Source organism: Ambystoma mexicanum, chromosome 3p (assembly GCF_040938575.1).
Source record: "Ambystoma mexicanum isolate Mex_15411 chromosome 3p, UKY_AmexF1_1, whole genome shotgun sequence".
NCBI lineage: Eukaryota > Metazoa > Chordata > Amphibia > Caudata > Ambystomatidae > Ambystoma > Ambystoma mexicanum.
The window spans coordinates 591,679,697-591,695,843 of NC_090925.1; positions in this window are offsets into that span (position 1 = coordinate 591,679,697).

Genomic DNA, 16,147 nt, shown 5'->3' on the forward strand with positions numbered 1-16,147 from the left:
GGCAGTTCTTTGTTTGCATGTGCCTTTGGCTGGGTGTGTCTTTGCGGCGACCTCGGCGCTTCCTTGGCCGGCATTTGACAAGAGCAATTGTTGGCCCGCAAGTTGTCACGCGGTTGAACTACGACGTTGTGCCTAATCCACTTCGTGCATTCTATTATTGCTTCACTCAAATCAACTTTTTCCAGTGCTTCTTTTTTTGTTATTTCGTTTAGGCGAGAATGCCAACCGTGGGACGCAGCAGCTTCTGCGTTGAGGCGTTGTGTAAGGTGTTCATTGAATTTTTCCAATTCTAGTAATTTACTGTTGGTTGAACAGATCAAGGAGTTTTGGTCTTGTATCGAGTCGTTTAGTGCCTCATATAGTTTCATGAATGGCATTAAGGCAATGGAAGTGGCGGCCAGAACATTGTTATGAATTTGAAGTCCTGCGGCGATAGAGATGTTTCCTTTTATTTCCTTGACGTCGCCAGTGTGATCAACTTCTGGGCGATCTCCTGTTTGATGGTCTGCTGTTTCTTTTTCAATCGTCATATTTGTGTCATCTCTGTTTCCGTATGGACCATCTGTGGAACTTTGATGATCTATCATTTGACAGACATCAGTTGAATCTAAGTTTATTAACCGGGCAACCGGAACTGAGTCTTTCCGCAATCGTTCGTTCTTACCAAGAATGGGCGCATCTTTGATTGTAGTGCTCGTTTGTCATTGTTTGTCTAACTTTCCATCCTGTTTGTTTGCGAAACTTTCGTTTAGTCGATCGCGCATCCGCACGAAGTCTGCCTTTAGACGTTCTGTCAGGCGCGCTTCCCTTGCTACCTCTTCATATGATGTAGTTATATTTACTATCTCTACAGTTCCAGCGTTGTGTAATGGTCGAGCGTCTGCCATTTCATTTTTGTCTATTTTTGCTTCATTATTTGGTTTTTCAGGCGCTTTTTGAGGTCATAAGGCGCATTTATTTATTTTGCCAGAAATGGTGTTTTGTAACAATCCCTTGTCGGCTGAGGAGATACCGGTCTTTTTTCCTGGTCCCGGTTCGTCAATCAATGATCTTTCATTTAACAATGTTGAATTTAGAGATTGCGAAGCAGCGTTCTTTTGTGTCAGGAGCTGGTTAGAGGTTTTTTGTATACTCTCTGACGGTGAGCGTATAGCTAATAGATCAGCATCGGTTATTTCGAAGTCAAAGGTAACATCTGATGCGTCGAGATAAATTGATGGAGGACGCTGACTGGAAGACAGTCATTTTTCCGCTCTTTGAATGTCATTTGTTGTATTCATGCTTGCTACTTGAGCATGTACTGATTGGTTAGGGGGATGGATTTTAGCACTGTCTTTTGACAATGTCTCTTTTTCCTCTTTGTTGGTCGTTCTATTTTCATTCATTTCTTTAATCGGTGTCTTCGAGAGTACGCCTTTAGGTGACAGTTGAATACCGGCTTCTGAGTCTATTTGAATTGCAGGTCTCTCTATCTCTACCTCTGGGATCGTATTACCTTGCGTCTTTTGCGATGAATTCAAATCAGGAGTTCGTCTCGGCGACAAGCTCAGGCTTAGAGCAGTGACCGGGCTTGAAGTTTGTGCAAGTATTGGTGTAGCAGGTGTTTCTGGTTGCTTAAGGGTGTGGAGAGGTAAGGCTGAAGTGACAATACAGTTTAGAGTGCTTACCTTTGCAGTTCCAGTCTTGAGTTTTTGCCGCTTTAACTGTTGTAGTCTATTGCGGGTGTGTGGTCCGCCTTCAATTGGCGCCGCCTCAGGCGCGTTTTCTGGGGGCGGCTCCATCTATCGTCAGTCGTGCAGCTCCTCATACTCGATCATCTCTTTGTGACCACCAGAAGCTTGGGGGAGTCAGGGATCAAGGCCTATTTCCAGCTGTCAGCAGGCAGCAAAGCAGCAAAACAGCGAAACAGTCGCTGCAAAAAGTCACGCGCCCTTGTCTAGCGCGGGCTTATCGCCGCAAGGGTGGCCTGGTCGGTGTTTTGAACCGGCTTCCTGGATGGGCCGAGCTTCGCGACTCCAGTCGCTTAAAGGCAAAGGCTGGATTTCCAGTGCCCAGTGGTCCGCACTAACGAGCTCTCCTTCCCCAATTGAGCTCGTAAGGATGCGGATGTGAGATTGGGCAATTGTGGCAAGCACAAGCAGTAAGCGCAGCAACAGCGAAACAGTCGCTGCAAAAAGTCACGTGCCCTTGTCTAGCGCGGGTTTATCTGCAGAACATCCGTGGGCTTGATTCCATTAGCTCCACTTCTGCCATCCCAACAGAGGGATCCATTGCAGGTAGTCCAAGATGCAGATCTTAACTCACTGCCATGCGTGCACCTAAGTCTCCATCTGGACCTGGGAAGCATGGCAAGAAGTAACGCACCTGTGTGTGGGCACTAAATTTTGTGTGGGAGTGGATGGAAGATATAGGTTTTGGGGAGTGTGGGTGGTGGGAGGACATGGTTGTTAGGAAGTGAGGGTAGAAGGAGGACATCGGTGAGTCACACCTTGCACCTGGCCTTCCCTGACCAGTCTTCACGAGCACCCCCTAACCAACATTGCCCCTCTCTTGACCAGCTTTGTGGGATGGGCACCTACCCCCCTGAGTCTGGTCCAGCCCCGCCTTCTCTCACTTAGATGATGGCCCTCCTCTGTCATCCCCTGGCACTTGCCCTCTGCTTCCCCACCTGAGCCCTTGTCTGGCCCCTGGGCCAGGCCCCTGCCACCTGCATCTTATTCCCTTGAATTGTGAAAACATAAAAATAATATGAGGCCGGGAAGCCCAAAAGAAACACACCAACACAGGTTACAAAGAACATACAAGTGCTTTATTTAAAAGCTACAACAGTTATCAAAGTCAATTGACAAACGGATAGCTATTCGGCTCTCAGAGTAACGTAACGAACTTCAACGAAGGTTCGATGCATTAGTAAGAGAGACCGTACATTGGAATACTTGGGTCTTTTATATGATTTGTCCAGCCCTTGGCCAACCCTCTCGCGGGTTAACCATTCTTGGGATCGAGCCTAAGTGTTCCTTGCCAGGTCAATCCTATACTTTATGCATTTTGATTAGTTTCACTGATGTAGTTGTATATTTACACATAGGTCAGCAATAGGACATGGTCTCAGTTCACGACTTCAACAAGTAGCCTGCAGGCACTTTAATTATTCGTTTGTGCGGAGGTCACAACAGCCAGAATCTTACTCAGGATGTCATTCGGCCTCCATTTTGATGTTCAGGGTGACTTCGACATTACAAGAGAACCTAAAATGGCGGCTTAATCCAAGATGGCGACTTACATTACTTTCTCTAAGGTCAAGACCTTGCCGCGGAGTTTATTCGTATGATGTTTTAGACAACTTGGCGTAGGCCAATACACATACAATTGCTGTGATAGGAGGCATGATATTATTTCAATTCTGACAGAATTATGCCACCCCCCACCAGCACTTCCTTCTGCACTTGCACTTGCAAATGTCACAAGGTCTAGTAGGAAACATTACTGTTGTTTATATCCCTTGCTCCCCCCTGTGTTGCCTTGTGGCACCTAGAAACACTTTTTTGATGCAAAGTGTGCCTTAGAAATGCTCAATAAATAAATACAATGAAATAGATATTACATTGAGGAAGTGGGAAGAGACATAGGGGGTCATTCCGAGTAGGGCGGTAAGGGTTAACGGTCACCGGTAACGAGACCGGTGCTGTTAAACCCTTACCGCCCTATTCGAGTGCCCTTTGCGGGTTTGTACTTAACGCCTGCATTTTGACTAGGAGCTAATTACGGCACCGTAATTTACGGTGCCGTAATTAGCGCCTTCCCCATTCCCATTGAGCCCTATGGGCCAAAAATGGGAATGGGGAAGAGCCCATGGTGAATGGGGAATTACCGCCCCGCCAACCTTGGAATGGGGCGGTAATTCCGCCATTCACCATGGCGGAGTTGGAAAAATACCGGCGTCAACCATGGCGCTAATAGCGCCATGGTTAACTCAAGGGTCGCAATGAGGCCCATAGGCCCTCATTACAACCCGGGCGCTAAACCATGGCGCTATTAGCACCATGATTGGTGCCGGTGTTGTAACGAGTCCGCCATGGTGGAATGGGGAAATACCGCCCCATTCCAAGGTTGGTGGGGCGGTATTTCCCCATTTCACCATGGCCCTTCCCCATTCCCATTTTCGCCCCATAGGGCTCAATGGAACTGGGGAAGGCGCTAAGTACGGTACCGCAAATTGCGGTACCGTAATTAGCACCGAGGTCCCTTTGCGGCACCCTACTTTAACGGTTGGTAAAACCAGCCGTTAAGGTCAGGTCCCACAAAGAGACCTCGTAATCAGGCGTTAAGGGTTTAACGGCTCCGACACCTTTTACGGCGCCGTTAAACCCTTAATTCCAGGGTCGTAATGACCCCAATAGAATCTGGCCTTCGTGACATGCACCACTGCAATGGTGCTGGGCATAGAGATGTGCTGGTGCACATGTTTCAGTAGTGCATCGAGCACTTGTCCCAGCACTTTTGAAAATGTTGGTTGTGACAGGCCATTGTGGGATACATCTACCAGCCCAAAATAAATCCTCTGCATCATAAAACAGCATTTTCAGCAGTTACAAGAATAATGGCTGTGCTGTGTCTGCTGTGCACATATCGGGTGAGATTGAACATAGCCCTCCAAGAATGGCTGCATTTTGTTTCTTCATGTCAATCCTAAGAAAATAAATTAAATGAAGAATGGCTCTGCACTGCTGTGCTGTCATCTTGAAAACTCAAGGCTGCACCCAGAAAGGACCTGCATTTAAAATGACATTGCACTGGTGCTACTTTCATTGCAAACCTCACACCTTTTTGTTCTAATTCAGCACAGCCCTGTTCATATATTTCAATTCAACATCATCAAAGAAGGCTTTTCTGCCCAGAACGGCATTGCTTATCAAGTAAAATCTGTGAAGAGCAGCGAAATTCATTTCAGTCTGCAGGGCCAGCGTTCCCTTTATGCAACAAATTAACCCACACAGAAGATTTCAAAAGTAGCTCTTTCTCTCCTTTGCGTGGTGTCAATTTCAAAGAACACATTTCTAGAACATATACCTGTGTATAGAAATTGGCTAAAGCTATGAAAGCTTTCGGAAAGCATTGTTAAATGAACATGAACAATAAAATGAACCTGTGTTACATTGCTTTGCAGAACAATATAATGACATTATGAAAGCTAAATTTGAAAGAATACTTTAAAATGCCCAATACACAACTGTACCTTTTGGGAAGAAAAGCTGCAAAAATATAGGTATATTTTACTCTGTGTATTTTATTTTCTCCACAAAAAGAACTTCAACAGCCTGGCTAAACAGGCATTCCTGTTAGACCAGTTTGACTTAAAGGCTAAATGTCACACCTCCCCAAGATTTGATACTGCCAGGGCAGGGCACCTTTTCTTTGGGCTGACAGGTGTCATAATTACAGGGTGCCTCAGAGTGCATGGCAGAGATGCTCCCAAGAACAAAGGGGGATCCCAACCCATATTTTTGCCTCAAAAGTATGAAATCCCCTGCATTCAAACTGAAGGACTTCAAAGGAGGAGTCATGACAACCCCTGGCAAGCTGACCAGGGAAAGACATTTGGTTGGGGGGTTGGAAATACCGCCCACTTTTTGGAACAAAGCCGTCCCATTTGATTTAAAAGACTATTTATATTCAGGCATTTATTTCAGTAATCTAAAGAAGCAGTAATGTGAAATTATGATAGCTTTCATGTAATTTTTGCACAATTAAAATGAGACCATGTGGGTATTCTTAACATATGGCGGGCGCGAACGACAGTTAAAGGCATTTCTGGGGAAAGCTTACATGACACAGTTATGAAATTTGACAGAAATATGTCCGACACTGTTAGGCTTATGGATATCTATTTGTAGGATTTTTGATAAAATATTTTCCATAGAAATTGCGAAAGAGTGCCAGAAGGGTGATGTAATGTCGCTCAGATTTGGCAGTTGGACAGACATATTCCTTTTGAAATATGGGATCTGCCTATCTAATTTTCATGATGATAACAATTGTAAATATAAGCGTTTTGTTTCATAACAGATTTTGGCAAAAGTAACTGTGGTGAAATAAAGCACATCATAAAACACACACTAAAACTGATGTAAGTTCCTTCAGTCCAATCAGCTCGAAGGGAGGTGGCGACAGGAATAGCCTGACCTATCCCATCCAAGAGGTATGTCCAGGTTAATTCTGCCCACATAGTAAAAATCATCTGATGTCATCCTGTCTATAAAAGGAGAAAGCATAGTGAGAGTCAGGATATTAAAAATCCGAAATTGCAAATTCAGGGCAGCCGGTCAAGTGGCACAGCGAGTAGAGCGCTCTCTTTGACATCCGTGCAGAGCCTGCTAATGCAGGTTCAAATCCTGGCAGGGCCAAATTCAGACTTTCATCCTTCCGAAGTCGATAAATGAGCACCACACACCGTGGGTAATAATAAGCAGCGCTCAGATACCTGAGGGTTCGTAGCGCTATATAAATGCCAAATTATTATTATTATTCAACATCCAGAGATCCAGACATTCCACGTTCATCCTGCAAGACTCCAGACTTCAGAGCCAGGCCAGACTTAGCTAATCCAGATCCAGGTAGAACCTCCTATCCAGGCAGAACCACTTATCCAGAATTAAATCCTACAAAAATTCAAATAATTCATGGACAAAGGAGGAAAGGCTCGGACCCCTTTGGGAGAATCCAGTGACCAGACCTGTCTTTGCCCAGCTGCTGCACCCTGCTGTGCAGTGACAAGAGACTTGTCCCGTTGTCCAAAGACCCGGTTAGCTGTCGAAACTACCCAACTCAAGTGCAAGTATCACTCTCCTTAGTAACCAAAAAGCTGCTTACACTGTTCTGTTACCTTGCATTCAGTCCAACACTATAAAAATCCGATAACTACCCAGGTAACTTATTAAACTGTCAGAATCCTGTGTGAATCATATCCTTAGAAGAATCTGTGTTAGTCTCCATGTGTTAGCACAATTCTTTCCAAATCATTTCAGTCTGTTGTGTAAACCCTTAGTACTATTTTGAATAAATTAATTAATTTCCCATATAGATGAACGTGGCGTGAATAGGTTAACCTTGCAAATTAACCTCCTTGCATAACCATGTCCTTCTTTAAACATCTAGCCACTAAACCCTAGTTGGAGTAGAACCAATCATTTTGCTAACAAAACCGAGTTTGCCTGTGAAAGTGTTCCCTTTTAAAAACAAGATCTGATTCTCCTTTCCTATAAAGAATCCCATACTGTTATCTATCAAGAGTCACCCTTTCACTTTACTATCATACCTGTTATGTGCCTTTGTACCTCTCAGTAAAACCGATTTTCCGATTTTGATTGGTTAGCTCATTTTCTAAGCTGTTTGCTTGTTTTAAACCCGTGAAAACTAAGAAATTGTAATCCTGCCACGTGTGATTTCTGCTGCGTGATCCTTCCGAAAGTCGGTTTTCTCAACTGTATGCATGTTGTATGGTACCTGGCCTTGTAGCTGGGAGGTTTTCTTGCCTCTTTAGTACAGCCACACAAATTCCTGTCTTATGCATTCAACAGCATAGTTAAATTAACTATTCAGTGAATTCTGAGTGCCATTTTGCACATTTTCAAGGGTTTTCAATACAATTTTGGCCTCCTATTCAGGGGTGGTAGGTTGTATTTCTAATCTGATTTTTTCCTCTTACATCTGACTCCTTGCTACTCCTCTCCACCCACAAAACTTGGTTAACAGGGGTTTGGGGAAGTGTTTCACGGGGAATGCATAACAGTGGTGCCATCTAAAAGTATTACCAAAAAGTAATCTTGCTTTCATTCAGTTTTGCATTGATGTGTCTGATGTTAGAGAGTTAAATCAAGAATATCCTATCCTTTTGCTGTGTAATTATCACCAAAGTGGTGAGTGCTGCCCTAAATTGAATCTGTTTGTTTTTTATTCAAATTTAAAAATAAATAAATATTTCATTAATACACACCGGTCTGGTTCATGGTCTATTGCAATACGGGGTGTATGTCAAGGGGGTGCGAGATGGGTTGGCTGCCTTCTCCAAAACATAATCTGAATTTAATAAACTTGAAAGCATTTTTATTGTCGTCCCTGGCCAGTAGAAAGAGTGCTGGTCCAGTGTGTGCTGTGTCTTTAAATCCGTGACACAGTGGAGGCTTGTTGCCAGGATTGAGATAGGTGTTTCTAACCCTAACAGCTTAACACAGCAGGCTAACCCAGAAAAGCTAGCAATACATTTTGCAGTTAGAAAACTGTATTACACTGTAAAAGCGCCATCCCAAAACCTGGACTCCAAGTATCAGGCCTGTGTGTAAAAATAAAGTAAAATTAACCCTGAACTAGACAAAAGTAAAATACAGATTTGTCTTTATATAAATAATTAAATAAAGGAAGAAAACTCTTTATAATGACCACAGTGGAGATAAACATGGCTAGGCAGCACCTTCTGCACAAACTATTCATTAGAGGGGAATGGGCAGAACAACATCAGGAAGCCTGGCTAGTAGAAATGATGCCACAGGTCACCTCCATGAACATGGATGTGTGGCAGGACGGTGGCCTGTTACATCAAGCCTCGAGCGAGTTTTACGACTCCGAGTATTAAAGAGGAGCAGATTAAAATGGTCCGACTCACAGTCTACATATATCTCCACATGGGGGTTATGGAGGAAAAATATGAAAAAAATAGAACCCTTGTGCAAAACCAGTGTGAGCTCGTAAACCAAATCCAGACTGAATTAAAAATAGTAGAAGAAAAATTGCAAAAGAGCTAAGATTCTGAGGTAGAATCTGAAAACTACATCAAACAGTTAAAAGAGGAATTGACTATACAACAACAAAAACATTAAGAGCAAGAGGCCCAACTAGATGCATTAAAAGTCGAGTGTCAGGAAAAGATTTAAAGTTGAATTAACAACTAAAATATAACAGTGCCTGATCAGAACAAATAACCATGTTACAAAATCAGATCAAAAAGTTGGAAGAGGAGAATAATAAATTAATCATGAAAGAACTCCACATTCAAACAGAATTTGACCAAGAATGCCAGACATTAAGTGCTATCAAACAACAGCGGGATAACCTGGCTGAACAGAGGGGCACCCTGTATCAGGAAAAAGATGCCCTATGTCAGGAAGTGTACAACAGAAAAACAGATGTACAGAAAAGAGAGTTAGACCTCCAGGAACTTAACAAACTAAAAGTAGAATATGAAAAATTATCGGGACACACAAGACGAGTAGAAAGTGCTCTACAAGAGAACACCCAAGCTAAAAATGCGCTAAATCATGAGATTAATCTCCTGCAACAAAAATGTTCTCAGGGTTCCCAGGCCATACAGGCAGCACAAAAAGACTCATTACGAGGGTGGAGGTAGCCTTGCCGGTACCTCCTTGCCGGTAAAACCGGCAAGGCTAACTCCAAACTTGTGAAAAAAATCTGGCACCTGCCAATGAGGAAATACCGGGGTATTCCGGCTTTGCCGGACCCGATAATTCCTCCATTGCCGGGTGCCAGTGCCTGTCAGTCCCCATTCCCATTTGAGCCTCATATAGCTCAATGGGGACGTCAGATGCACCGGCACCGTTTACAACAGTGCCGGTGCATCTGACTTGCTGTGCTCACGGGTGCCGCTCTGCCCGCCAGGTCAGTCCTGGCGGGCTGGCAGGCACCCGCAAGCACAGCTCGAAGTATGGCGGTACCGTTGCAACGTGCCGCTAGCGCTACTGGCACCACTGTCACCATACCGCCATACTAATAATGAGGCCCAATGAGGCCCTTTGTGATGAGAACAGTGGACTCCACAAGCAGGTGGCAGCTCAAGAGCAGGTAATAGAGGTAAGTCAAACCCTGATAGAAGAGCAAAAGGCTCAGGCCTTAGCCTAAAGCCAGGAAATAGGGGCTGAGAGAGAGAAACTTGAGCTGTTAAAAAAGAGTATGCTAGGCCGAACCCAAAAATGAGGGACCCCGAACAAGTAGAGAGGGTCAGGGCCACCCCTGATCACAGTGTGATACCCTCTATACCAAAGGCCTCAAAACCATTTACCACCTTCTATACACCAGGTCCTGCTAACTTCATGGCCACCGGTTCACAATAACCTGGAATCATGAGGCAGCCAGACTCTAGTAAGTCCAGCATGATTGAACAGGCAGGTGACCGGCCATCAGATATTGATGGACGGGCACCCCTTTACAGATTCTAAAATATTATGGCTGATATATTTGATCAGGAAGACTCCTATGAGGAGAAACTCAGGGAGCTAGACCTGCAGAAGCATCATCTACAAAGGGACCATTTGGTTCGCTTTGCAGAACAAAAGGAGAGTGAATTGAGGCCCCAAAAGAGCTTTTTAAAGACCTCCACCCAATCAGGGCAGTGGAGGGATCCTCCACCAACTCTGGAAGCAGGGACAAGTCAGAGGACCGCTCTCCTGTGCATAGAAGGGAGTCCAAGGGGAGTGACCCAGAGAGCCCAAGGCACAACAGGGAAGAAAAAACTATGCCCCACCATTCTGAGAGAAACTCACAAGCTCAAAGAATCAGGGAGCACATAGAAGATAATGAGGGGACCTCAAATTGTATTGGCTCTGAGTCTGAGGGTGAATGGACTCAGGTGAAGCGGCAAATGAAGGCTAATAAACAAAAGAGAGTTCTGGTGAAAGACCCCATTAGGCAGATTAAGGCTATTAGAAATGTCATGACCTTATATCACAAAAATGCCAAATATTCTGTCTGGGAGCATCTGGAGCTCTATGAACAGATGGTGAACTATTTTAACATCAAAAATAGCCAGAATTGCATAGACTATGCCTAATGGACGTTTTCTCCAGAGTACTCCAGCTTCTTTGCTGGGCTGGAAGACCAGAACCATTCAAGGTGGTCTACCTATAAGGCGGCCATCTTGAAGCACTTTTCCACACACAGAAACCCCCAGGAGGCCCGCAAAGTGGCCTACAATCTGCATTGTGGACAGGATCATGCCCCAAGAGAATTTGTGCAGGAGTTAAAACGGGCATTTGCGCAAACTACCAGGCGGATACGCATGAACAGTAGGGAATTTATAACCGTCTATTTTTATTTGCTCCCAAAATATATTCTGACACAGCTGGTAAGAGATTTTCATGATAACAGGACCCTGGACTGGCTAATAGAGCTGGCTACCTGGATCTACGAGGTCCACAAACCTGTGGAAAACAAAAATACAACTAAAAACCCCAAACCAGCCAACCCCAAACTGCTGCTGATAAGGTGGCAACGGTGAAGGTTGCCCCCATGTTGGACCTAGAACTGGGGAGAGCCTAAAAACACCCTTTCCCAACACCAGCCAAACCAGAGTCAAAGATGACCATCTGATCAATCAGCAGCAGGTGATAGTCAGGTAGGAAACCTCATCAATGTGACCTCTAACTCTGCTAATTATATCAGTCCCAGTTATAAGGGCAACAGACCTATTTTGGGGTACATGTGGATGCCCCCGGCCCAAGCGGGGGATCCAATCACTGCCCCAGGAAACTTCCCTCAGGAGGGCAGTAATCCTCCAAATCCTGGGTTAAGTTTCTCCCCCTCGTATCTTCCAAATCCCAACCTGCGGGACAACCTTGCTTTCTCTCCCCGCTTTCAGGAGTCCAGACCACCCAATCCGGGAGAGAGGAGGCCAACGGTGAAGGGTTACCAAGGGAATCCCCAATACCCAGGGTACTCCAGGAGAAGGGATAGTTACCCTTCCCGAGAACAACCAAGATTTGACCAAAGACCCCCGTACCAGCCGGAGCGGTGTCCCTAATGGAGCGCCAGGTCCAGAACCTTACTCAGGATTTTAGTCGCATGTTGAGTGCTCAACAGAACCCTCAGATGAACATGGCGACTCAGAACCCCTCAAACCAAGGGTCTGGCACCCTGGAACAATGACAGGGAGAGAACCCCGACAACCTACCACTTCCAGAGGAGGCGGCATGGGAGGGAGGGGGGTGCACAACCCTAGAGGAAGCATCCTTCCTCAACCATGAAAGGCCCCTGGACACACCGGAACCGGAACTAAAATCTCTTGCCCCGGTAAATCTGCAACCCAGGGAACAGAGGTTGGGTAGGAGAAACAAAGGACCCAAAAAGGCCCATTTTGTGGAGGAAGTCAGTGTCCTCGAGTTTGAAGGGGAAGAATCCTTGGAGGATCCTTGGAGGATTCTGGGAAGAAAATATTCTCCTTCAAGGATGGGTGAATTCCTCCCAAAGAAAAATAGGTCCCAAGAGACCAGAACTCAGACCGGGTAGGGGTGGGGACTGATTCAGAATCACCCATCCCTGAACGCCAGAATTGTCATCCAGAGAACAAAATATTGATAGAGGGATCCTCCCCACAAACTAGTTCTAGTGACTGCCACCAGGTAAAAGGGCAGCACAGAGCTAAAGGAAAAAGGGGATTTCAAAATCCTGCATATTTCAGGATGCCACATTTTTGTTACCGATTCCCAGACTCCTACAAAGAAAACTGTCCAACACCCCTCTGTGTCAGAGTCCAAAATAAAGAAATTGACCGTTCAGCTTGCCCAAAATGGCCATTACCTTTGCCCATTGGAGGAGAAAGAAGGTAGATTCTATGCCCCGTCTGAGAGCAAGGGCAATGTGCACTGGTGTACCCTGGATCCCAAGCCACTTTTCTTTCTAAAAAGACCTTTGAGCAGCTAAATTCAGGAAGGGGGAGAGATACCAGATCCCCCTCGCCCTCTCTTCCAGGACAACTCCAGGACTTCGACGGGAATGAAATTCCCGTCGAGGGTACTGCGGATATGGAAATTAAAATTGGGCGACATAAGGTGAAGCACCCGATTATAGTCGTGACTCCAGAGGGGACACAATACAACACAGTAAAATACAGCTGTCTTCCGGTTTCCTTCTTTGCCCCTGGGGTATCTGAAAGAACTGATCATACACAGTGAGTAGTTTACCAGGTTCTTTTATTGCGGGCCTGCGGGGACATCCATGCAAGACCTCTGCTATTCAGCAACCGTCACTCGTCAATCTCCCGAGTATTCCAAGTTCCGTGATGGAAGACTCGGTAGATAGAATGCAACACATCTCCGCCCTTAAACAATACCCATAAATAACTTTTAAACACAAGAAGAAGATAGGGGTTTAAAACTTGGAATCTTGAGGGAAGGGATTTCTGAACATTCACTCATTAGTGATCATGAGTACAAATTAGAACTTAAATACCACTTAGGATAATGACTGTGAATTTCTAACTGTTGTCACAAATACATATAGTTAGATCATTCACACACAAAATTCTCCAACCATTTGGGTTCTCGTCTCAATCTCTTCGAAGATAACTCAACATCATTGGATAACTCAACATCATTGGAATTGGTGTTCACTGACACCGCGTTCTGACCTTCCTCACATTTTGCCGACTTACACATTGGCCACACCTCCCCTCCTTCCACAATCACCACACCATTCCTTACCGCAGAGATTCTTTTCGGACCAATACATTTACTTTCTATGCATTTATGAGTGAACCTGGGATTCTGTAAAAACACCCAATCTCCCACTTTCCAGTTTTGCTCTTTCACTCTTTTTCCCTATCAGATATTTCCTTGGTATCCCTTGGTATTCACAACATTCCCACAGTAAGGGAAACTTAATTGAAATATTGCATTTGATGGCTGATAATAATAAACATGTTAAAGTAAAAATGGCTAGAAGTAGGGGCACTACACATCTCCCGAGTATCAAAATGACATGACCTCAGTTGTGGAAAATCTTGTACGTCAAAACATTGTTCGGAAAGTGACAAAGCATTTTGCCGTGTTGGTTGATGAAACCAAAGACATTTCACATAAAGAACAGCTGAGCTTGATTTGTATATAAAGATGGGAACATTCAGGAAAAAGCTATGGTATGTTACCACATTGAGAAGTTGGATGCCTCCAGTTTAGCGGCATCCATTGACGATAATGTATGCAAAGCTGGCCTTTCCTGGAATAACTGTGTGGCACAATGCTATGATGGGGCATCAGTTATGAGTGGCTTATTCAAGTGAGTGCAAGCCAAATGAAATAAATGGTTCCACAGGCTATTTATATTCACTGTCATTCACTGTGTCTAAACCTTGCATTAGTGCAAACTATCCCTAACATACAAACAGTAAAAGATGTTTCCTCAACTTTGCAGGATTTTTATACGTTCCTTTAGCAAAGTTTCCCTTGATACAAACTCTTTGCAAAAGCTCAAAAAGAAAGTGGTCTGCCAATATACGAATTAGAAAGGCTTGCTGGGGCTATGTGGTTTTATTGGTACACCAGTGTTCGAAAAATACAGGTTTGATTTGAGACTGTTGTTATTCTCAATGCAATAGAATCACAATAACGTGAGAAGCAGTCTAGTTCAGATACCAGAGGACTTCTCTGAAATACTCAGAGCTTTGAGTTTTTGCTAACCTCGCTAAGTATGGGCCTGATTCTCCAAAAGATTCATGGGCTATCTGAAGAACTGCAGAGGAAGGATCTTGATTTGCCAAATGCAAATGTACTAATTGAAGTGACGAGAACTGCATTCGTCAACCTTCTACAAGAATGCCATTGGATGAAAATCGTCAATAAGGCAACCGAATTAGCTATAAAAATGTGGTATTAAAACAGGTGTAGACCACAAACGAAGAACTTTACTATGAAGGCAGCACCAACTGAGCAACAATCTAACAGTATACTTTGTTAATACTACCTGCCCATTATGAGCACTCTGAGGATGGAAGGCCACAGACTGAATGGTTAAAGCAAGAGGTGTTTTTCTCCATCTTAGGTTTATAAGTGAGTTGGATGCTTGGTTTACAGATAGCATGGGGCTTATCAAGGCTGCTGGCATGTTCAATCCAAAGATTACACATTTCTTGGACTCCTCATCTGCAAAGTGCAGTTCTTGTCACTTCAATTAGTACATTTGCATTTGGCAAATCAAGATCCTTCCTCTGCAGTTCTTCAGATAGCCCATGAATCTTTTGGAGAATCAGGCCCATACTTAGCGAGGTTAATAACAAACACATTTATACCGCTACAAATGTTCCTGTTGACCACTACCTAGAGGCCCAAGTAAATAAAGTGAACTTGCTTCAGGGCTTGACATTGCAAGGATATATTTATCTAACAAGAATATGGCAGGTATTCACTCTGTCACGTACTATCTCTATACTTCATCATCAGAAGGAATTTCTGAGGTCCTAAAAGTGTTGCATCTGGTCCTTGCTTTGACGATTACAAATGCAACAAATAAGAGGTTCTTCTCCTGTTTGAAAATAGTTAAAATCTATTTTCAGAATAGATGTGGAGACAAGAGGCAATGTGATTTATTGATAACGGCAAGTGAACCTATGCAGGTTAATGAGATACATTTGAGTGATGTAATTCACAGATTTGCTCACATGTGGCACAGGAGATATCCTCTTAAAAGATTATTCATTATCTTCCTTGACACTGCACGGTTCCATGTGTTGAAACCGCAGCAAAAATGGCCGTTTACGCAAAAAATCGCGGCAAAAAGGCTGTGATCTTTCCACTGCCATCCATGTAAAGGATGCGGGGGACACCCCCGCAATCCCCAGACCCATTATACCATTTAAGAGGAGCGGGGGACACCCCAGCAACCCCTGTTCCCCTTAAATGGTATAATGGGGTACACCTTTATCAGTTCAAACCACAGCATTTTTGCTGCGGGTTTTGTAAAGGCGACATTTTTGCCGCAATTTTATTACTGCACACCCACTACACTACCTCACTTTCGCGTTATGCCCTTTTCAAGTCACGCAGACCTAATCAGCACCACATAAGTACTTCAAAACTGTAAAGACTGGAGAGGTATCTGTACTTCAGCCCTCTGTATGGTAGGGTAAAGGCATAGAACACCCCAGCCAAGGCTCTCAATTTGGTAGCAATGGACAAGCAGCCAGGCTTAAGCTTTCAGGAAGTGATGCAGGCTGGTTCTTAAGTACAGTGTTTCCCCAAACCCCACAAAGGAATGTCCACTCACTATGTTAGGTGATAATACAGCTTCTTTATATATATATATATATTGAAATAATAAGACTTTGTACTTTGGCAATATTTATTCAAAGAATGGCAAATATATAAATATA